We start from the raw sequence: 24,410 nt of genomic DNA on the forward strand, positions 1-24,410 counted from the left end.
GGGCAGGATGAATATAGGTCTATAACAGTTTGGGTCTAGAGTGTCACCCACTTTGAAGAGAGGGATGACCGCGGCAGCTTTCCAATCTTTAGGGGTCTCGGACGATACGAAAGAGAGGTTGAACAGACTGGTAATAAGGGTTGCAACAATGACGGTGGATAGTTTTAGAAAGAGAGGGTCCAGATTGTCTAGCCCAGCTGATTTGTACAGGTCCAGGTTTTGCACCTCTTTCAGGACATCTGCTATCTGGATTTGGGTGAAGGAGAAGCTGGGGAGGCTTGGGCAAGTAGCTGCGGGGGTTGCGGAGCTGTTGGCTGGGGTTGGGGTAGCCAGGAGGAAAGCATGGTTGATGAAGGGTGGTCGTTTGACCGCGGACCCATAGCGGATGCAGGCAATGAGGCAGTGATCGCTGAGATCCTAATTGAAAACAGCAGAGGTGTATTTGGAGGGCAAGTTGGAGGGCAAGTTTCTCTTCTTTTACAGTAATTAAGAGTGTTGTCCTCATCTACCTCAGCTTGTTGTGCTGAGTAGGTGTCAGCGGTGAACAATAAGAGCATCCTTGTTGAAGGCCTGAATTTGAGGCAGCATATCTTGTTCTTTTGCATGTGGGCTTGGAATCTCATGATGATCAAGGGATATTTCCTACATTATTTTTCTCAGCTTATTTTTTTATCAATACCATCTGGAAGAAGGTGTGTTCAACAGCATGTCTGAATGGCAAAGAGAGCTTGGAGAGAGCAAAATGCAGCATCAGCATGTTTAACCACCTCTAACCAGAACCCCTCTATTTTACAGTCTTCTTTGTTGTTCCATTCTTGAGTGTGGATCACTCTTCACTGTTAGTCAGCCTTTCCAGGATCTCCTTTGAATAGAGGGAAGAAGGAGAGCGCATCTAGACGTGGCTTGATGCTACTGCGCACAACGCTCAGGGAGAGAGACTTGAGTGCCTACAGTTATACTGAAGTCTCTTCTTGAGCTCCCTTGTCAGAAATACTATGTAGTCACTGCAACAGGTTTTCATGTCCTGTACCATGTAGTCTCTGAAGTGGTTTTATCATGTCCTGTACCATGTAGTCTCTGCAGTGGGTTATCGTGTCCTGTACCATGTAGTCTCTGCAGTGGGTTATCATGTCCTGTACTATTAGCGGGTCTATTCCTCTGGCTTTAGAGAGGGCAAGGCAGAACTGATCCCCGAAATCCACAGCTTTGAGCGGCAGGCGATGCTCATCTGTCAAGTTGAATTCCATGACTTTGTTTCAGGTGTGGAATTCTTGTGGCACCATGATTCTAGCGGAGTCTAGCTGCAAACGTTTGTTGATCCTGTTCAACTCTCCAACGATTGGCTGCAGAAACTTCAGGTACACAAGGTTGGCTGAGTCAGTGTACATCTGGTAAAGTAGCTCTGCAGCATAGTTTCTCTCATTGTCTTTGGTGATCTGAAAGTGCAGCTTCAGTTCATCATACATTGACAGTACCCGATTGACACACTCACTGACTGCAAGCCATCTGGTTGCAAAATCTTCAGAGGGGTTTCACCAAAATTGATGGTGGTATATATGTCCTCATATTTCAAGAGTCGCTGGGTGGCATTGGAGAACCATTATAATCGTCTGTGTGGAAGAACATTCACTGCTTTGGAGGCACAGGGAATGACTCACACATTTAATGTAGACGATATTCATGTTCTGTGCTTGAAATTTTGTCAGGATGGAATTGTTTTGGACACACATTGTATTACAGCCATCTGTGGCTAGACCGATGCAGTTGTCAATGGGAAATGTATTGTCATCAAGAAACTTGAACAAGACATTGGCAATAGTCAGTGATTCTCCAGCTAGAATGTTGATTATTCCACCAAATGTGCTTATGATTTGAGAGTTTCTTGCTGTGGTATCTTATCACCAAACACAGCTGCTTCTTGGTCGTAACATCAGTACTTAAATCAACAATCAACAAGTAAAACTCATTCCCAATGTCCTTTATTAGTTCCTTATGCACTGCAGGCCCTCTAACTGCATTTATTACCGCTGTGCATTTTCTTTCCTGTGGATGTTGATTCCGTTCTTTGCAATGTATTCAACAATACATCCCAGGTGATCTACAGTTGCAATGCTGGAGTGGCATGCAATATGTGCAGCGATCTGTGACTGATGTTTTTATATTTTACATTTACATTTGAGTCATTTAGCAGACGTTCTTATGCAGAGCGACTTAGTCAGTGCATACATCTTAAGATACAGTAGCTTGGCTATTCTCTCTTACAAACAGTGTGTGTAAACAGTGTGTATTTACCGATGGTATTAAATCAAAAATAGGGTTTTCCACAGGGTCAATTCTTGGTCTGTTTCTTTTCACTATTTACATGACTAATTTTGGTTTATCTGTATTAAAAAATAAAACAATTTTCACCTGTATGCAGATGACACCGTGGTGTATGTTATTGCCCCCACAGCTAACCAGGCTCTGCAGAAAGCCGTTGTTGAACTGAAATTGGTACTTAATGCAGTTAAAACTAAGTATATGTTATTTTCCAAATCATGTACAAATGTATCTGATTATTTATGCATATGTATTTTGGATGGTGCCCTCATTGATCGTGTCCCTGCTTATACATTTCTGGGCATCTGGATCACAGGAAGTTGATGGTACCTTAATTGGGAAGGATGTGCTTGTGGTAATGGCTGGAGTGGTGTAAGTGAAATTGTATCAGATACATCAAACACATGGTTTCCATGTGTTTAATGCCATTCCATTTGCTCCGTTCCAGGAGTTATTATGAGCCGTCCTCCCCTCAGCAGCCTTCTGTGATCTGGATTGACGAATGTTGATGTTGATGAATTAAGAATAAAAATAGGCTTATTCTATAGCAGTGGTATTCAAAGTTGGGGTCGCGGGGAACTGGAGTGGGGTCGCCAAAATAAAAATTATAAAACAACAAATAAAAATTAGGAACAAAAAAATTCAGTGTACAGATTATTGTATGGGACAATACTAATGTTTTGTTTTGAAAAATAACTGAGTAGATTCTATTATTGGTTTCTTTTCATTTCGTTAAGATAAAAATGTAATGAACTGAAGGTTGTTTATGTAAAAATTGAAATGTACCGATTTTAAGGTTGTGTCATTAGATGTGGGGTGGGGTGGTTAAATTCTTGCTGAAAAAAATTGGGTCTCCAGACATTCGGGCAGATTGGGTCCCTCCTGAAGAAGTTTGAATACCACTGTTCTATAGAAATAGATCCTGTCCTTCATTAAATCCAGGCTGTATCACAACCGGCCGTGATTGGGAGTCCAATAGGGCGGCGCACAATTGGCCTAGCGTCGTCCAGGTTTGGCCGGGGTAGGCCGTCATTGTAAATAAGAATTTGTTGTTAACTGACTTGCCTAGCTAAATAAAGGTTAAATATATTTAAAAATAAATAAATAAATAGAAGAAAACAAATAATTCAGGCAACATTCATTCCAGTTATTGATTATGGCGAAATTGCCACTGTATTGAAGCCATTGGACGCAGTTCGTTATAGCTCATTGTGCTTTATTACGGGCAATAAGTTCAGTACACATCCTATTTGCCAAGTAAAAATAACCTTTGAATGATCAAAACATCATCCGTAATATGTTTACGCTATTAAAATAATCAAAATTGAAGAAATGTTTCTCTCATCTCTAACTATCAGGGAGCCTTGACTGACAGCTCTTGGATGCCCTTTTGGTTGTTGCTAGGTAACAAGATAAACAATGGGCCACATGTCATTGATGACAAGGTAAACAATAGGCAACATGTCATTTCGAGCATAAATAGTATTCTTCAACCCATGCTCTCATGGTCAACAGAGCTGATCATGGACTGTTGAATATCAGACAAACAGCAGCAATGCACAATTTCATTTCTATTGTTTTGTAACTAATTACAGAATACAGTTCACTGACACACTTCTTCACAATAATTAGTAAAGCCTGAGTCACATTAGAAACTTAGACATAAGGGAATGTAGATGAAAAGATTTATTGGTTGCTCTGCATTAGCATTATAAATGACAATATGTTTAGAATTGCATGTATTGATCAGACATTTATTGATCTTTTACAATAGGCCAGCATAGCCAAAATATTGATCAACTGTCACGACCTCCCCTGAAGTCGGCTCCTCTCCTTGTTCAGGTGGCGTTCAGCGATCGACGTCACCGGCTTTCTAGCCATCGCCGCTCCATTTTTCATATGTCCATTTGTTTTGTCCCATACACACCTGGTTTTCATTCCCTAATTATCTACATGTATTTAGCCCTCTGTTTCCCATCATGTCTTTGTGTGTAATTGTTTGTTGTTATGTGGTTTGTCAGGCGCATTACTTTTGTTATTTCCGTGGTTTTGGCACTTGTATGTTTTTATTGTGCTGTCAATTTCGAACGGAATTAAAGTGTGCCTGTTTGCTACACTCTGCTCTCCTGCACCTGACTTCGCCTCCGCTACACACGCTTAACATCAACATGAACATTCATGAGAAATAAAGGCGAACAATAATGGTGAGACATGATTTGACATAAATACAATTATTAGTGCCATAAGCCTAATATAGCCACCCGGTCGCTCTACAGTGTGCAGGACCCCATTGATTCGTACAATTTGTAACACTCATGTCTCGTCACGAATGCTTGAAAAAACAATACAAAGTAACAAAATGTAATATCATATCATGTAAAAGTGAATTACTTAGGCTTTAGGAAATGCGACCAACTACAGAGAATGATAGGGAGGGGAGCGGGAGAGGAGGGGGACCCATGTACCCCGCTTCAATCAAGCAGGCTTCAGTCACCCACTCCAAACAAATATTAGCAGGAGGCAAATCCAGCCATGGCCTCTTCCTTGTCAGGCCTCTCACAGTGGGCAGACAAGGCTCCTGGGATGGACAGATCATACCTCTTCCCCACATACGGCATTGAATCAAGGGTGACCTCGTTGAGGAGGAGAGGAACATGTCTACATATATAGCTTGTAATGTTTTTGAGAAGGGAAATGTTTGTTAAATGGGTAGTGAATAAAATGTTCTTTTTTTGTCCTTCTGAGTTATGATTCTATCAATTTGTTGATGTAGTGATCTACTTATTCTGCTATGTCTTTTCTGGTGTTTTTGAACTACTCAATTTTAAAAATGCAATATTTGGTTGTGCACCTTTTTGGGAAACTTTTCAATGTTTATATTTTAGAAATGTTGTGTGCCTGAATTGCTCAATTGATGCAGATTTGAAATGAATAACTATGACTTTCAGTATGTTGGGTCTGTCTTCACAGTCTACACAGCATATCCCCTGTTCTTTGCCATGGGAAAGCTGATTTTGCATTCCTGCTGCGGTGGTTGCCTCGGAAGCAGTGCAGACAGATTAGATGTTGAATTTTCTAAAATGTCTATCATTACAGCTTGATGATAGTGGAAAGAGAAAAAGTGAAATAATAATACCCACGCCCCTAATCATCATGATTAGTCCCAATGACACAAGCCACATCAACTGTAAGACAAAAATCCACACAATGGAATGGCAAAATATGATTTTTAGGGATAAATTACAAATACTATACACACAGCAAATCCTTATGTGGACATTCCTTCATGTCAGCTGTGTGCTCGAAGTTCTAAGACTCAATGTAGAGAGCTTAGGGATGGAAGAACTAAAACCATATAGTGACTATCGGGTGTGTTACAGAAAATATACTGTTCATAAAAGTAATAGCAGCCACAGCGACAGTTGCATTATCAAACGTTAGCCCCCCGATCCCCCCAAAATGCTGGTTACAGTGTCAGACTCAAACTCTGATACTTACGTTATGGCCAGCTCTTGCAAGATCCACTGTCGATTGTACAGCATCTGTCTTCAGGATTAGCTTACTGGCACGACCCATCGAATGTTCTCCCAAATTGATAAAGCAACTTCACTCGAAATGTGCATTGGACACGCATGACATGATCGTAATTTAGCCATACAGCCTGTCCACCCGAAATGAAAAGCAGTCACTGCTGTCGGCTGTCTTCGTTCTTCTGAAAATAGTGTAAGGTTAAAACTATGGAATTCATTCACAACATTCTGGTAAGTAGCTTGCTAGTTAACAGTCACACCACAGATGAAAGGTTACCTGTATCTTTGGTCATATGTTCTGATAGAGCATGATACTAGTAGCTTGCGGTTTGTAAACAAAGCCAAAGTTAAGATGATAAGATGCTACCATTGGTGCATAACATTTCTGGTTTAATGTGACGTTGCATAAAGCCGGAAGTAAATCCTTGCTAGTGCCTGTATCCTGAATCCAAGTGTTTGACACAGGGGAGGTGACCAGTACTTTCTGATCAAACTTTATCAATATACCAGTGACAGTCATTCATACTTGGGTCACCCTCCTAATATCAACCAATTTAATGATTCTCACTGTTTGGGATCTTTAGATAAAGGTAAAATAAGTCCAATGTAATGTCAAACAATGTTTTTGCAATAGAAAACAGAGCAGCATTTCTCGTGTTACTCAGTTTGTGCATGAGAAATAAAATTGTTGTGGTATTCTCGCATTTCTGATCTGTAATACCTACAGTAAACGTTTCTGTTATCTCCTGGGATGCTCTTAATCCACCATTATACCCCCTTCTCTTTCCCAATAATTTCACCCATATTTTGCCGATTTACCTGGCATTCTGAGTGTAGAATTGTGTCTAGCCAGTAAACAAGATTATCAAATCGGTTCCTCTCTGTTCTCACCTCTGCCTGCCAATCTCTCTCCTCTGACTTCAACTTTCTGACCAATGTTAGCTAGCTAGCTACATACCCAGGGAGAAAGCATACAGTATCGTTCGATCCTCTCTCCCTCTATCTGAAACTGATGAATGATTATTTCTCAGTTTCTCTCCCTTGCTGTGTTGGCTCTAGTAATGAGGACTGGGGGGCGGTCAGAATACAACAAACGAGGCAAACAAGAATTATGAGGGAGAAGTACACTACAATTCAAAAGTTTGGGGTCACTTAGAAATGTCCTTGTTTTTGAAAGAAAAGCAATTTTTTTTGTCCATTAAAATAACATCAAATGGATCAGAAATACAGTGTAGCATTGTTAATAATGTTGTAAATGACTATTGTAGCTGGAAACGGCAGATTTTTAATATAATATCTACATTGGCGTACAGAGGCCCATTATCAGCAGCCATCACTCCTGTGTTCCAATGGCACGTTGTGTTAGTTAATCCAAGTTTATCATTTTAAAAGGCTAATTGATCATTAGAAAACCCTTTTGCAATTATGTTAGCACAGCTGAAAACTGTTGTGCTGATTATAGAAGCAATTAAACTGGCCTTCTTTAGACTAGTTGAGTATCTGGAGCATCAGCATTTGTGGGTTCGATTACAGGCTCAAAATGGCCAGAAACAAACACATTTCTTCTGAAACTCGTCAGTCTATTCTTCTTCTGAGAAATGAAGGCTATTCCATACAAGAAATTGCCAAGAAACTGAAGATGTCGTACAACGCTGTGTACTACTCCCTTCACAAAACAGTGCAAACTGGCTCTAATCAGAATAGAAAGAGGAGTGGGAGGCCCCGGTGCACAACTGAGCAAGAGGACAAGTACATTAGAGTGTCTAGGCAGAGGTGCGAAGAAAAAGCCATATTTCAGACTGGCCAATAAAAAGAAAAGATTAAGATGGGCAAAAGAACACAGACACTTGACAGAGGAACTCTGCCTAGAAGGCCAGCATCCCAAAGTCGCCGCTTCACTGTTGACGTTGAGACTGGTGTCTCAACATCAACAGTGTGGCTACTTTGAAGAATCTTAAATCTAAAATATATTTTAATTTGTTGAACACTTTTTTGGTTACTATATGATTCCGTATGTGTTATTTCATAGTTTTAATGTCTTCACTATTATTCTACAATGTAGGAAATAGTAAAAATAAAGAAAAACCTTTGAATGACTAGGTGTGTCCAAACTTTTGACTGGTACTGTATATATATTTATATTTTAAGCATTTCACTGTTAGATTACACCTGTTGTTTAAAACTTCTTTGGGACAGGGTGGCAGTATTGAGTAGCTTGGATAAAAAGGTGCCCAGAGTAAACTGCCTGCTACTCTGTCCTAAAAGCTAGAATATGCATATAATTAGTAGATTTGGATAGAAAACACTCCGAAGTTTCTAAAACTGTTTGAATGATGTCTGTGAGTATAACAGAACTCATATGGCAGGCAAAAACCTGAGAAAAAATCTAACTAGGAAGTGGGAAATCTGAGGTTTGTAGTGTTTCAACTCTTTGCCTATCCAAGATACAGTGGAAATGGGGTCATATTGCACTTCCTATGGCTTCCACTAGATATCAACAGTATTTAGAACCTTGTTTGATGCTTCTACTATAAAGGAGGGGGGAATGAGAGGGGATTGAGACAGAGGTCTGGCAGAGTGCCACGACCTGGTCACGCACATTCACATGAGAGGTAGCTTGCATTCCATTGCATTTCTGAAGACAAAGGAATTCTCCGGTTGGAACATTATTGAAGATTTATGATAAAAATATCCTAAAGATTGATTCTATACTTAGTTTGACATGTTTCTACGAAATGTAATATGACTTTTCGTCTGAACTTTCGCCTGGACCTGCCAGCGCGTCGTCAGTTTGGATTGTGTACTAAACGCGCAAACAAAAGGAGGCGTTTGGACATAAATGATGGACTTTATCGAACAAATCAAACATTTATTGTGGAACTGGGATTCCTGGGAGTGCATTCTGATGAAGATCATCAAAGGTAAGTGAATATTTATAATGCTATTTCTGACTTTGTTGACAACATGGCGGATATCTCTTTGGCTGAGTGCTCTACTCAGATTATTGCATGGTGTGATTTTTCTGTAAAGCTTTTTTGAAATCTGACACAGCGGTTGCATTAAGAAGTTTATCTGAAGTTCCATGCATAACACATGTATTTTCATCAACATTTATAATGAGTATTTCTGTAAATTGATGTGGCTCTCTGCAAAATCACCGGATGTTTTGGAAGCAAAACATTACTGAACGTAACGCGCCAATGTAAACTGAGATTTTTGGATATAAATATGAATTTTATCGAACAAAACATACATGTATTGTGTAACATGTCCTATGAGTGTCATCTGATGAAGATCATCAAAGGTTAGTGATTCATTTTTTAACTATGCTTTTTGTGACTCTTCTCTTTGGCTGGAAAAATGGTTGTGTTTTTCTGTGGCTATGTACTGACCTAACATAATCGTTTGGTGTGTTTTCGTCGTAAAGCCTTTTTGGAATCTGATACGTTGGCTGGATTCACAACAAGTGTAGCTTTAATTTGGTGTATTGCATGTGTGATTACATGAAAGTTTAATTTTTATAGTAATTTATTTGAATTTGGCGCTCTGCATTTTCACTGGATGTTGGCCATGCGGGACGCTAGCATCCCACATATCCTAGAGAGGTTTTAAGAAGCATGTGACAAATAAAATTAGATTAGACTTGATTGGTAAATTTACTAAGGAACCACTTCTATCCCTCATTTACTGAAGTGTTTCCTTTATCTTGGCAATAACCTGTATTTCTACAACAGACATCCCAAATTACTTTAGTGACAACGTCACTGGGATTGGATTTAAACATCATCCAGTTTATCATCTTTCAACTGGCATTGGAGGGTCTTCACGGCCGCAGGCATGTCACAGTGGTGGGATCGCTGAGTCTATCCTTCACTAAGTTCACAAATCCCTGCTCTCCAAGTCATTTTACTCACATAAATAATTAAGCAGAGAAGGCTTACATATTCACAATGTACTCTATTCCTTTGAAGAAAAACTATTTTGTTGAATAAGATTAGAGCCTGCAGTTTGGCATAAGTCTATATTGTCCATTGTTTTGCTGCAGTAAGAAAAATCTATATTGAAGAGGTGAGCATTAATGATGAGTGATGATAAAGTCAAAATATGACACAAAAAAGCATAGCCATTCAGCAATTGGCATGCTATGTAGTAAAAGGGTTGTTCCATGAAATGAGTGCATTTTGCGTCCCTTTTCTATTTTAAGTGGAAATTGTGCACACATATTGAATTTTAAAAGCCTCTTATATTAATATATTTTCTTTCATTTGGACTGACCTGACAGAACTGGGTAAATGTTAGCAAAAACCCCTGAAAGGCCTCTACCACAATACTTTCACCAGTATGTGTTTTCAGATGTGTGCAGATAAAGGAGAGGAAGGCACTTTGAGATGCAACTGACACTATGCATGGGACGATGGCTGTGGCTAAACTACCGCTCCACTGGCTGGGGGTTCAGCATGGTGTTTATGGGTCATTAGGTGATGCCCTTGCAGATGAGTAAATTGGTAGTTAGCAATTGTTGCGTCACAGGTCTGCTGTGTGAGCACTATAAAGCCAGGCTATCCTGGGCAAGATGTACCCATTGCACCCAGACTGGCTTATTTTCACAGGGCTCTAGGCAAGCCTATAAACACAACAGGGGATTCTGGCCCAAAGCATCTAGCTGTTGCTACTATCGACAAAATAGTCAATGTGAGCTTCAGCGCTTAGATATGCTGCCACTGACTGCTGTCCAGGGAGAAACAGACTGGCAGCAGGCACAGAATGCTTACCAGGAAAAAACAAGGCATGAGGTGAGTTCTCTTATGTGTCCTCATTATATCTGACAACAAGGAAAATCATAACACAGGGGCAGTGGAAATCAGATGAAATGCCCCATGTGTAATGTCAGGCAGTGCTCATCTTCCTGGAACAGTGCAGTACAAACTGGGGTGTTTGAGTTGGCAGCCAAGTTCCCTAACAGTGTTGCAGAGCATGTGGTGTCAAAGTCATGCAGTGTACTCCCACTGTAAAAAAAAAAATCTGGATTGAAGGCAAAAAATCTGTAATCTAAGGAGTTAATGATTTTAACATTTAAACTGTTCATTTTGCAGACTTCCAGGTGCATAACTGGGTACCATTTCAGCAGAAGGGTTGCTCCTGGTTTGTTAAGTGGTCTCTTGTAGCAAGGCACAGTGTGTACTTTGTTTGTTAACTTTTGTATTTGTTTGTTTGTTGTGGTCCACACTATAATTTGGTCAGTTACAGTTTGAAATACTTTGCTACCCCCTAGCCATGTACCACTCACACACCATGTTTTCTGTTGTCTCATCACATCATTGTCCTGTGGCTGAACATTACTGTTACTCCATGGAGATTGTGGAGTTTGGCACCGGCGCTGTAGCGTCAGTAAAATGCATAAACACTTCAGGAAGACAGTGTGATGTGAGTCATCCTTCTTGGCACTCCAATAGGCACCCAGGGGGCACGTTGATATGGCTTAATTTCCAGCACAGAGCCAAGGTGAGACAAGGTGGGACAGAGACATGACTTTAATCAGCCTTAACTGTACTCAATAGCTTAATCTAATATATTACCTGTAAATTATACGGCAAGCGCTGTGTGTGCATTCATTTCCATTTAGCTTTGTTACTGTGATACCAGATAACATGGACGAAGAAATACAAAATGGGAGACTATCAGTAGTATACACGTCACAGTGGTATACACTGAGTGTACAAAACATTAAGAACACATTACTAATATTGAGTTGAACCCCCTATTGTCACCTTCAGAACAGCCTCAATTCGACGAGGCATGGACTGACTCTACAAGGTGTCGAAAGCGTTCCACAGGGATGCTGGCCCATGTTGACTCCAATGCTTCCCACAGTTTTGTCAAATTGGCTGGATTTCCGTTGGGTGGTAGACCATTCTTGAATCACATGAGAAACTGTTAAGCGTGAAAAACCCAGCAGCGTTGCGGTTCTTGTGCCTGGCACCTACTACCATACCCTGTTCAAAGGCACTTAAATCTTTTGACTTGCCAATTCACCCTCTGAATGAGACAATCTATGTCTCAATTGTTTCAAGGCTTAAAAATCCTTCTTTAACCTGTCTCCTCCCCTTTATCTACACTGATTGAAGTGGATTTAACAAGTGACATCAATAAGGGATCATAGCTTTCAATTGGATTCACCTGGTCAGTCGATTTCATGGAAATATCAGCTGTTCTTAATGTTTGTACACTCAGTGTACAAAACATAAATGTATTTAGATATTGTATTGACCAATACAAGCATGTGTAACGGGCCCCATCCCACAATGTAACAACCATTCCTATTGTTATTATTTTTTATTGTTTTATCCAGTATTTGATTTTATAGAGAGCTTGCAGGAAATGAACAAACCAATCACAAATCATGAGATTCTGAATCTGTGATGCTTTTAAACTACATCATGAGATATGTTTAATGACTAACTCTGAATGAAGGTTACTTGCTGCCTAAGCTAAAGTGCTCTGACATGGTTCTCTCTGGTCATAGAACCCTTTTGATAGAGTTGAATGCAAACTGCTCTTGACAGTAGATGTGAGTTTAAAAGTCGTAAAGACACGAGTACTCAGAATACCAATGTGAAAGTATCAGATCAGCTTATTGAAAGGTAAGGTCATCAATACATTTGATAAAAGAACCAAAAATATGTAACAGGTCATTATGATAAAGCAGGACTTGTATTTTATGATTAATCAAGCTTGAAGCAATTGAGAGGGTCTTTTTCACATAATCCCAGTTAGTGGAATTTGTCTCAAATAGCACTTTCAGTTATTAAATGAGAGAATCAGGGAATCAATGATTTCATGCACTGAAATAGAGTGGACATATTTGCCTCAAGGTCATGCAGGATGGAAATGAGTGAGCCAATAACATCTGCTTCAAGACTGATTCCTTTTATTGCGTTCTTTAATTACTTTGAATAGAGATACTGTATGTGCAACAACACACATCTACTATTACAGCATTCAAATTAAACTAATTAATTTCACATGGGTCTCCCAGACTGAAGAAAAGGTTAAAAACTAAAGAGAAAAATAATGTACTGTAAATTGTAATTTAATGATGGCATATCTGACTAGAGATTTTGTCCGATGTGTAAACTCAATAGTATGGATAATTGACTGATGAATTTCACAAACTGAAAATGTTTTTATTTGTCACATGCAGCAAACACAAGTGGTGTAGACTTTACAGTGAAATGCTTGCTTACGAGCCCTTCCCAATGATGCAGAGTTTAAAAATAATAATAAATAGTAACACAATAGTAATAAAATAAAATATACAAGAATTTAGTTATATACAGTGAGTACCAGTACCAGATCAATGTGCAGAGGTACGAGGTATTTGAGGTAGATGTGTACTTGAAGGCAGGGTAAAGTGACTAGGCATCAGGATAGATAATAATACAAGTAAAACAAAGAACAGAGTAGCAGCAGTAAATGTTGAGTGTAAAAGTGTGTGTGTGAGTGTGTGTCAGTCTAATGTGTATATATCTGTGTTTGTGTTGTGTCGGTATGTGTGAGTGTATTAAGTGTATGTGTGCTTATGTTGTGTATGTGAATGTGAATGTGTCTGGGTATTGTGTGGGAGTGTGTATTTGGTGTGTATACAGTATATAGTCTAGCGAGTGTGCAAGATAGAGCCGATGCTCCGGGACCATTTGAGCAGATGCTCTGGTTGTCACGTTCTGACCCTAGTTATTGTGTTAATTCTTTGTTTTGTTGGTCAGGACGTGAGCTGGGTGGGCATTCTATGTGTTGTGTTTCTATGTTGGGTTTAATGTGCCTGATATGGTTCTCAATTAGAGGCAGGTGTTTGACGTTCCTCTGATTGAGAACCATATTTAAGGTAGGCTGTTCTCACTGTTTGTTTGTGGGTGATTGTCGCTGTGTCTGTGTTTATTGCACCACACGGTACTGTCTCGTCTCGTCTCGTCTCGTTTGTTCTTTCCTGTTAGTGCGTTCTTCATTTTATGTAGTTTGCATGTTCAGGTCCGTCTACGTTGTTTGTTTGTTATTTTGTATTTATCAAGTATAGTTCGGTTCAGTGTTCGTCTTGTCTAAATAAATTCATGATGTCTACATACCTCGCTGCACATTGGTCATCTGATCCCTCTCTCCTCTCCTCGTCTGAGGAGGAGGACTACGTAGAATGCCGTTACAGAATCACCCACCCCCAAAGGATCAAGCAGCGGGGAAAAGGGCAGCGACAGCAGCAGCAGAAATCCCAGGACTCCTGGACATGGGAGGAGATTTTGAACGGAGAAGGACCCTGGGCACAGGCTGGGGAGTATCGCCGCCCCAAAGCTGAGCTGGAGGAAGCGAAAGCTGAGCGGCGGCGATATGAGGAGGCAGCACGGCAGCGCGACAGGTACGAGAGGCAACCCCAGAATTTTTTTGGGGGGGGCTAGAGAGGAGTGTGGCTAAGCCAGGTAGCAGACCTGAGCGCACTCCTCGTGCTTATTATAAGCAACGCGTCACTGGTCAGGCACCGTGTTATGCGGTTAAGCGCACTGTGTCGCCAGTGCGTGCCCATAGCCCGGTGCGCAATAGGGCAGCCCCCCGAAAGTGTCATGTGAGTGTGGGCATCCAGCCGGGTGTATTGTGCCTGCTCAGCGTGTCTGGTCTCCGGTATGCAGTTTCGGTCCAGGGTATCCTGCTCCGGCTCTGCGTGCTGTGTCTCCGGGAGTTGGGAGGGTGCAGTGCGTCCTATGCCTACACTCCGCTCGTACCGGGCAAATGTGGGAGTGGAGCCTAAGGGAGAGGTGCACGTAGTAGGCACTAGATCTCCAGTGCTCATCCACAGCCCGGTTCAACCTGTGCCTGCACTCTGGAGGGTACGGGCTGGAGTAGTATTCCAGCCTGGGGGAGTGGTGCCAAGGCTGCGCACCAGAGCTCCAGTGCTCCACCACAGCCCGGTCCTTCAGGTGCCTCTTAACATCAAGCCTCCTGTAGGTCTCTCCAGCCTGGTGGGTCCTGTGGCAGCCCCACGCACCAGGCTGTCTCTCCGTCTCCTCCCTACAGGTGTGCCCGTCTGTCCCGAGCCGTCAGAGCTGCCCGTCTGTCCCGAGCCGTCAGAGCTGCCCGTCTGTCCCGAGCCGTCCAGCCAGGACCAGCCAGAGCCGTCCAGCCAGGACCAGCCAGAGCCGTCCAGCCAGGACCAGCCAGAGCCGTCCAGCCAGGACCAGCCAGAGCCGTCCAGCCAGGACCAGCCAGAGCCGTCCAGCCAGGACCAGCCAGAGCCGCCAGAGCCTTCTGCCAGACAGGAGCCGCCAGAGCCTTCTGCCAGACAGGAGCCGCCAGAGCCTTCTGCCAGACAAGAGCAGCCAGAGCCTTCCGCCAGACAGGAGCAGCCAGAGCCTTCCGCCAGACAGGATCCGCCAGAGCCTTCCGCCAGACAGGATCCGCCAGAGCCTTCCGCCAGACAGGATCCGCCAGAGCCTTCCGCCAGCCAGGATCCGCCAGAGCCTTCCGCCAGCCAGGATCCGCCAGAGCCTTCCGCCAGCCAGGATCCGCCAGAGCCAGCCAGCCAGGATCCGCCAGAGCCAGCCAGCCAGGATCCGCCAGAGCCAGCCAGCCAGGATCCGCCAGAGCCAGCCAGTCCGGAGCGGTCCCTCAGTCCGGGGCTGCCCCTAAGTCCAGCGGGACCCATGTCTAGGGTTCCCAGTCCAAGGTCGGTGGCGAGGGTCGCCACTTTGAGGAGGCCACAGAAGCGGACAAAGACAAGGGTGAAGTGGGGTCCACGTCCTGCGCCAGAGCCGCCGCCGCGGACAGATGCCCACCCAAACCCTCCCCTATAGGATTAGGTGGTGCGGTCGCAGTCCGCACCTTGGGGGGGGGGGGTTCTGTCACGTTCTGACCCTAGTTATTGTGTTAATCCTTTGTTTTGTTGGTCAGGACGTGAGCTGGGTGGGCATTCTATGTGTTGTGTTTCTATGTTGGGTTTAATGTGACTGATATGGTTCTCAATTAGAGGCAGGTGTTTGACGTTCCTCTGATTGAGAACCATATTTAAGGTAGGCTGTTCTCACTGTTTGTTTGTGGGTGATTGTCGCTGTGTCTGTGTTTATTGCACCACACGGTACTGTCTCGTCTCGTTCGTTCTTTCCTGTTAGTGCGTTCTTCATTTTATGTAGTTTGCATGTTCAGGTCCGTCTACGTTGTTTGTTTGTTATTTTGTATTTATCAAGTATAGTTCGGTTCAGTGTTCGTCTTGTCTAAATAAATTCATGATGTCTACATACCTCGCTGCACATTGGTCATCTGATCCCTCTCTCCTCTCCTCGTCTGAGGAGGAGGACTACGTAGAATGCCGTTACACTGGTACCGTTTACCGGACGGTAGTAGAGTGAACAGTCTATGGACTGGGTGGCTGGAGTCTTTTGCAATTTTTTGGGCCTTTCTTCTGATACCTCCTAATATAGAGGTCCTGGAAGGCAGGGAACTCAGCCCCAATGGTGTAATGGGCCTGCACCTCCCCCTGTAGCACTTTGTGATCAAGGGTGGGGCATTTGCCATACCAAGTGGTGATGCAGCCAGTCAAGATGCTCTCGAAGGTGCAGCTGTTTTTGGGGATCTGAGGGCCCATGCCAAATCTTTTCAACCTCCTGAGGGGGAAGAGGCACTGCTGTACCATCTTCACAACTCTGCAGGTGTGCGTGGACCATGGTATGTAATTAGTGATGTGGACGCCAAGGAATTTAATCTCTCGACCCGCGCCACAACAACCCTGTCGATGTGGATCTGGGCGTGCTCTCCTCACTTTTTCCTATAGCCCACGATCAGCTCCTTGGTCTTTCTGAAGTTGAGGGAGAGGTTGTTTTCCTGGCACCACACTGCTAGGTCTCTGACCTCCTTCCTGTAGGCTGACTCATCACCGTTGGTGAGCAGGCCTACCACCGCCGTGTTGTCAGCAAACTTGATAATGGTATTGGAGTTGTGTGTGGCCACGCAGTTGTGGGTAACAGGGAGTACAGGAGGGGACTAAGTACACACCGCTGAGGGGTTCCCTTTGTAATTTGTTATCGTCTGCAAGCCCTGCTACAAAGGACGAGCGTTGAAGCCGGTGTAATAGGATTCCACCTTGCTCCTATATTGTCCTTTTGCATGTTTAATGTCTCTTTAGAGGTTGTAGCGAGCTTTCTTGTATGCGTCCGTGTCCGTATCCCGCTCCTTGTAAGCGGTAGCTCTAGCCTTTAGCCCAGAGCCGATTGTCACGATCGTGTGGAGGAGAGACGGACCAAAACGCAGCATGTGGAAAATAAGCCATCTTCTTTTTATTTGAACGACGAAGATGAACACGAAACACTTATACAAACTATACAAAACAACAAACGACCGTGAAGCTACAAACGAAAGTGCACACACAAGCTACTTACGTTCAACATAGACAATTCCCCACAAACAGCTAAAGCCTATGGTTGCCTTAAATATGGCTCCCAATCAGAGACAACAATAACCAGCTGTCTCTAATTGAGACCCAATTCAGGCAACCATAGACTTTCCTAGATACCTACACTCAACCATAGACACAGCTAGACTACTATACTAAACATAAACCCAACTACTCTAATAAACCCAACAACTCTAATAGACACAGCTAGACTACTATACTAAACATAAACCCAACTACTCTAATAAACCCCCTAAACCTTACAACCACCCTAGACACTACAAAAAACACATACATTCCCCATGTCACACCCTGACCTAACTAAAATAATTAAGAAAACAAAGAATACTAAGGCCAGGGCGTGACACCGATATTTCCTGTAATTCATGGTTTTTGGTTTGGATAAGTTCTCAAAGTCACTGTGGGTACAATATTGTCTATGCACTTATTGATGAAGCCCATGACTGTTGTGGTAAACTCCTCCATGCTATCGGATGAATCACAGAACATATCATGTATGTTAATGAGGAATCTTCCTGTTCCATAAGTAACACAGCCTCTCAATTTGCCTCTCAATCTATTGTGTTTGTACAAAAAGAGAGGAGATAATTACAGCATTGTTATGATATTAAGATTGCTTTAGTGGTTTATTGCACTCAAGGTACAACTGAAATTTGACTTCTGCTTTTAACCTCTCCAAAACATACATACACGTTTTGGAGAGGTGCAGGGTGCTGCCACATTGGGCATCTATTCACATCTAGGATTTCACGCCAGCAATCCTACAGTTGCCAGCTAACTTCCTGGCAGATTCTTCCTTTCAGACCCTGGATTCAAACTGGCAACCCTACGGTCCTGGCTCGCGTCTCTAACCATTAGGCCACCTGCCACTCGATACACATTTTACATGCCTGCATCACAGATTTCCTCCTGCTTTTAACGCATGCTTTTTTTGGTGAGATGACGATTACGTACATTTGCTTTCTTCACAGATGGCTACAGCCGCACAGCCTTCCCATGTCAATGACGCATTAGCATCTGGCTCCGACAACACAGACATTATTTAAGCGCCCCTTTATAGCCCCATACTTCAATAGCATCCATACCTCCCTCCGCCCATTTTATCCCATCATCTGATATGATTGTCAGATTCAACACTGACATGCGTTTGCCAAGCTTTAATATTGGTCCGCATGTGGCTATCAGGGCTGGCGTGTTACACTGATTGGAGCTGGCTTGCACACTTTAAGGTAGGATGGTTTCTCATACGTCTCTTTAACAGATGTGAGCAGAGGAGGGACAGTTTCATGTGGAGCACAGAGATGGGCAGGCGGTGTATTTTGCATTGGTGTGCTCACACAGTGGCGTCATGCACCCACTATTTTAGAGAGGGCACGAAGTACGTGATGGTGGAGGGTGGTCCAGAGGGGGGGTATGTTTTTGTTTGAGTTTCGTTTTTTTGTCTAAAATATGTCTATGTTCACCATTTTTGATGAACAAATAAGGTTTTAAATGTAAGATGGCTAAATAAAGAGCAAAATTATTGATTATTATTACATTATTATTTGTGTCCTGGTCCTATAAGAGCTCTTTGTCACTTCCCACGAGCTGGGTTGTGACAAAGTCACACTGCTTCTTATGTTTATTAAATGTATTGTATAGTGTGTGTGTGGCAGGCTTACAATGATGGTAAAAAACAACATTTGAGAGTGTGCTGACCCTGGTGCTAGATGGGGTACACAGCTGGAAGTTGAATGTTTGATGGGGTACGGGACTATAAAAAGCTTGGGAACCACTGCTAGAATATCTAGTGTCCTGCCTAGGCATCTCTTTGCCCCGTGCACCTTGGAAGGAACTAGTGACACAACTGTGATCACAGCTCCTTGGAAGCCTCATCCAACAAGGATTCTTTAAAAGGCTTGCTAAGTGAAGGATAAAGCATATTAAAGGAGGCAATGACTCCCAAAGGCATAGCAATCCACTGTGATTGGGATATCTGAACGTCCTTGACACCACTGATAAATCTTCATCTGCTTAAGGAAAGCGGAGAATCATAACCCTGGAATTGAAATAAGTACATTGAAGGGATGTATCATGTTAGACTGAAAAGCCATTAATTTGTAATTAAGAGGTGTCAATCTGTTGAGAATGCAACGCAACAGGTCCACTGACAAGTTATTTAATTTGCAGTCAGCATCTACTTTGGCTTATAACATTGTTTCTCCTCCTCAATTTATTTCATAAGATCTTGCTTGCGCATATTTTACATTGTGCCATGTCGTTGCTGCAGCCTCTATTTCTTTACAATTCTAGCTACTTCCTCTACCATAAATAGTTGAAGTGTAGCTCTCTCTCTGTGTGTCTCTGTATCTCTCTCGTAAACCACTTTTTGGCCTAGATTCATTCCATAAAGTGGAAGATCTGTGCTATTGCATAGTTGAAAATTGATTCCCGATTGAGCTGACATATGCAGCGTTTACCGCAGTCTCCACAAACGCGGGAATATTGCGTTTAAATTTTAATCAAGCTATAGAGCAGATATTGCAGGCTACGGTTGAATCTAGCCCTAACTCAACATTCATATTTTCTCTGTCTCATTTTCTCTACAATATGCATAATTGCATGTGTGCTTGTGGCAAGCATTGCTAACTGAGATTGATGACTTGTGGGAATGATGACTGATGGCAGATATTAATAAGTTCATATCCCTGACACTCTCAGCTCCATTTCCCCATGGTAACCCTCAATTACAGCATATCCATACGCTCTTCACAATATTTAGTACTTCATGTAACATTACGCTCTCGTCCATCCCTGTGCCGCTGCTGTAATGTTTTTGCAACACAGGATCTGGCCATAGACCATTATGAAGTTAAGGAAATAGTTCTCACTGTCTTGGGTGCAAAATCGTTGATGTTGTGGTGTTATCACAGCTCTCACTGCCTCCCAATAGTATCTTAGAAATATGGTACACAGTGCAATCAGAAAGTATTCACGCCCCTTCACGTTATCCACATTTTGTGGCGTTACAAAGTTTTAGTTGCATTTTTTCGTTAAGTGGAAAGATTATTTTTTATTATATTAAAATACTACAAAAATAAATATATATATATATATATACAGTCGGAAGTTTACATAAACTCATTTTTCTACCACTCCACATACGTATTTTTAACAAACTATAGTTTTGGCAAGTCGGTTAGGACATCTACTTTGTGCATGACAAGTAATTTTTCCAACAATTGTTTACAGACAGATTATTTCACTTACAATTCACTAAATCACAATTGCAGTGGGTCAGAAGTTTACAAACACTAAGTTGACTGTGCCTTTAAACAGCTTGGAAAATTCCAGAAAATTATGTCATGGCTTTAGAAACTTCTGATAGGCTAATTGACATCATTTGAGTCAATTGTAGGTGTACCTGTGGATGTATTTCAAGGCTTACCTTCAAACTCAGTGCCTCTTGCTTGACATCATGGGAGAAAAAAAATAATAATCAGAAAAAAAATTGTAGACCTCCACAAGTTTGGTTCATCCTTGGGAGCAATTTCCAAATGCCTGAAGGTACCACATGCACCTGTACAAACAATAGTATGCAAGTATAAACACAATGGGACCACTCAGCCATCATACCGCTCAGGAAGGAGACGTGTTCTGTCTCCTAGAGATGAACGTACTCTGGTGCGAAAAGTGCAAATCCATCCCAGAACAAAAGCAAAGGACCTTGTGAAGATGCTGGAGGAAAAGGGTACAAAGGTATCTATATCCACAGTAGAATGAGTCCTATATCGACATAACCTGAAAGGCCGCTCAGCAAGGAAGAAGCCACTGCTGAAAAACCGCCATAAAAAAGCCAGACTATGGTTTGCAACTGCACATGGGGACAAAGATCGTACTTTTTGGAGAAATGTCCTCTGGTCTGATGAAACAAAAATAGAACTGTTTGGCCATAATGACCATCGTTATGTTTGGAGGAAAAAGGGGGAGGCTTGCAAGCCGAAGAACACCATCCCAACCGTGAAGCACGGGGTGGCAGCATCATGTTGTGGGGGTGCTTTGCTGCAGGAGGGACTGGTGCACTTCACAAAATAGATGGCATCATGAGGGAGGAAAATTATGTGGATATATTGAAGCAACATCTCAAGACATCAGTCAGGAAGTTAAAGCTTGGCCGCAAATGGGTCTTCAAAATGGACAATGACCCCAAGCATACTTCCAAAGGTGTGGCAAAATGGCTTAAGGACAACAAAGTCAAGGTATTGGAGTGGCCATCACAAACCCTGACCTCAATCCTGTAGAAAATGTGTGGCCAGAACTTAAAAAGTGTGTGTGAGCAAGGAGGCCTACAAACCTGACTCATTAAAACCAGCTCTGTCAGGAGAAATGGGCCAAAATTCGCCCAACTTATTGTGGGAAGCTTGTGGAAGGCTGCCCGAAACGTTTGACCTATGTTAAAAAATTTAAAGGCAATGCTACCAAATACAAATTGAGTGTATGTAAACTTCTGACCCACTGGGAATGTGATGAAAGAAATAAAAGCTGAAATAAATAATTCTCTCTACAATTAATCTGACATTTCACATTCTTAAAATAAAGTGGTGATCCTAACTGACCTAAGACAGGGAATTTTTACTAGGATGAAATGTCAGGAATTGTGAAAAACTGAGTTTAAATGTATTTGGCTAAAGTGTATGTAAACTTCCGACTTCAACTGTAAATCAATTTCTGAATGTGAAAATCTGAAATGGTAGGAGGGGCATCCCAGCTTCAAGTGGTTTCATATTTCACAGCCTGCTTCACACAGGCAGAAGAGACATACTCCTGTGTACGAGCCATTTCTATCTATGGGGTCCACATATCGATTTATAAGTTCAAATATAGGTCGGAACCGGTACCAGAACCACGCAGGTCCCAAAACAGGGGACTTTATATCTAAGAGGTTTTAAACTTTGTAACTGTTTAAAATCACCATTGGCCTCTGGGTGCCCTTCTTTGTAAAGGCATTGGAAAACTTCCCTGGACTTGGTGGTTGAATCTGTGCATGAAATTCACTACTTGACTGAGGGACCTTACAGATAATTGTACATGTGCGGTACAGAGATTGGGTAGTCATTCAAAATTCATGTTAAAAGTTCATGCAACTAATTATGTGACTTGTTAATCAAATGTTTACAGCTGAACTTATTTAGGCTTGCCATAACAAAGGGGTTGAATACTCAATGACTCAAGACATTTCAGCCTCACATTTTAATTAATAAAAAAAAGATTATACAAAACAAATTCCACTTTGACATTATTGGGTATTGTGTGTAGATCAGTGACAAAAAATCTCAATGTAATTTTAAATTCAGACTGTACACAACAAAATATGGAAAATGTAAGAACAAGTGAGACATTTCAAGTCAAATCGTGTTAGTCACATGCGCTGAATACAACAGACCTTATAGTGAAATGCTTACTTACAAGACCCAAACCAACAATGCAGTTTAAAAAATACAAATAAGAATTAGAAATAAAAGTAACAAGTAGCTAAAGAGCAGTAGTAAAATAACAATAGCGAGACTATATACAAGGGGTACCGGTACAGAGTCAATGTGCGGGGGCACCAGTTAGTCGAGGTAATTGAGGTAATATGTACATGTAGGTAGAGTTATTAAAGTGACTATGCATAGATAATAACAGAGAGTAGCAGCGGCGTAAAAGAGATGGGGGGGGGGCAATGCAAATAGCCTGGGGAGCCATTTGATTAGATGTTCAGGAGTCTTATGGCTTGAGGGTAGAAGCTGTTTAGAAGCCTCTTGGACCTAGACTTGGCACTCCGGTACCGCTTGTCGTGCGGTAGCAGAGAGAGCAGTCTATGACTAGGGTGGCTGGAGTCTTTGACAATTGTTAGGGCCTTCTTCTGACAACGCCTGGTATCGAGGTCCTGGATGGCAGGAAGCTTGGCCCCAGTGAAGTACTGGGCCGTACGCACTACCCTCTGTAGTAACTTGCGATCGGAGGCTGAGCAGTTGCCATACCAGGCAGTGATGCAACCAGTCAGGATGCTCTCGATGGTGCAGCTGTAGAACCTTTTGAGGATCTGAGGACCCATGCCAAATCTTTTAAGTCTCCTCGAGGGGGAATAGGTTTTGTCGTGCCCTCTTCACAACTGTCTTGGTGTGCTTGGACCATGTTAGTTTGTTGATGATGTAGACACCAAGAAACTTGAAGCTCTCAACCTGCTCCACTACAGCCCATCGATGAGAATGGTGGCGTGCTCAGTCCTCCTTTTCCTGTAGTCCACAATCATCTTCTTTGTCTTGATCAGGTTGAGGTAGAGGTTGTTGTCCCTGCACCACACGGCCAGGTCTCTGACCTCCTCCATAGGATGTCTTGTTGTCGGTGATCAGGCCTACCACTGTTGTGTCATCGGCAAACTTAATGATGGTGTTGGAGTCATGCCTGCTGTGCAGTCATGAGTGAACAGGGAGTACAGGAGGGGACTGAGCACGCACCCCTGAGGGGCCCCTGTGTTGAGGATCAGCGTGGCGGATGTGTTGTTACCTACCCTTACCACCTGGTGGTGGCGCATCAGGAAGTCCAGGATCCAGTTGCAGAGGGAGGTGTTTAGTCCCAGGGCTTTGAGGGCACTATGGTGTTGAACGCTGACCTGTAGTCAATGAATAGCATTCTCACATAGGTGTTCCTTTTGTCCAGGTGGGAAAGGGCAGTGCAATAGAGATTCCATCATCTGTGGATCTGTTAGGGCTGTATGCAAATTGGAGTGGGTCTAGGGTTTCTGGGATAATGGTGTTGATGTGAGCCATGACCAACCTTTCAAAGCATTTCATGGCTACAGACGTGAGTGCTGCGGGTTGGTAGTCATTTACGCAGGTTACCTTAGTGTTCTTGGGCACAGGGACTATGGTGGTCTACTTAAAACATGTTGCTATTACAGACTCAGACAAGGAGAGGTTGAAAATGTCGTTGAAGCCATTTGCCAGTTGGTCAGCGCACGCTCGCAGTACATGTCCTAGTAATCCGTCTGGCCCTGCGGCCTTGTGAATGTTGACCTGTTTTAAGGTCTTACTCAAATCGGCTGTAGAGAGCGTAATCACACAGTTGTCCAGAACAGCTGGTGCTCTCATGCA

The sequence above is a fragment of the Salvelinus alpinus genome, chromosome 3 (assembly GCF_045679555.1).
Source record: "Salvelinus alpinus chromosome 3, SLU_Salpinus.1, whole genome shotgun sequence".
Classification (NCBI taxonomy): domain Eukaryota; kingdom Metazoa; phylum Chordata; class Actinopteri; order Salmoniformes; family Salmonidae; genus Salvelinus; species Salvelinus alpinus.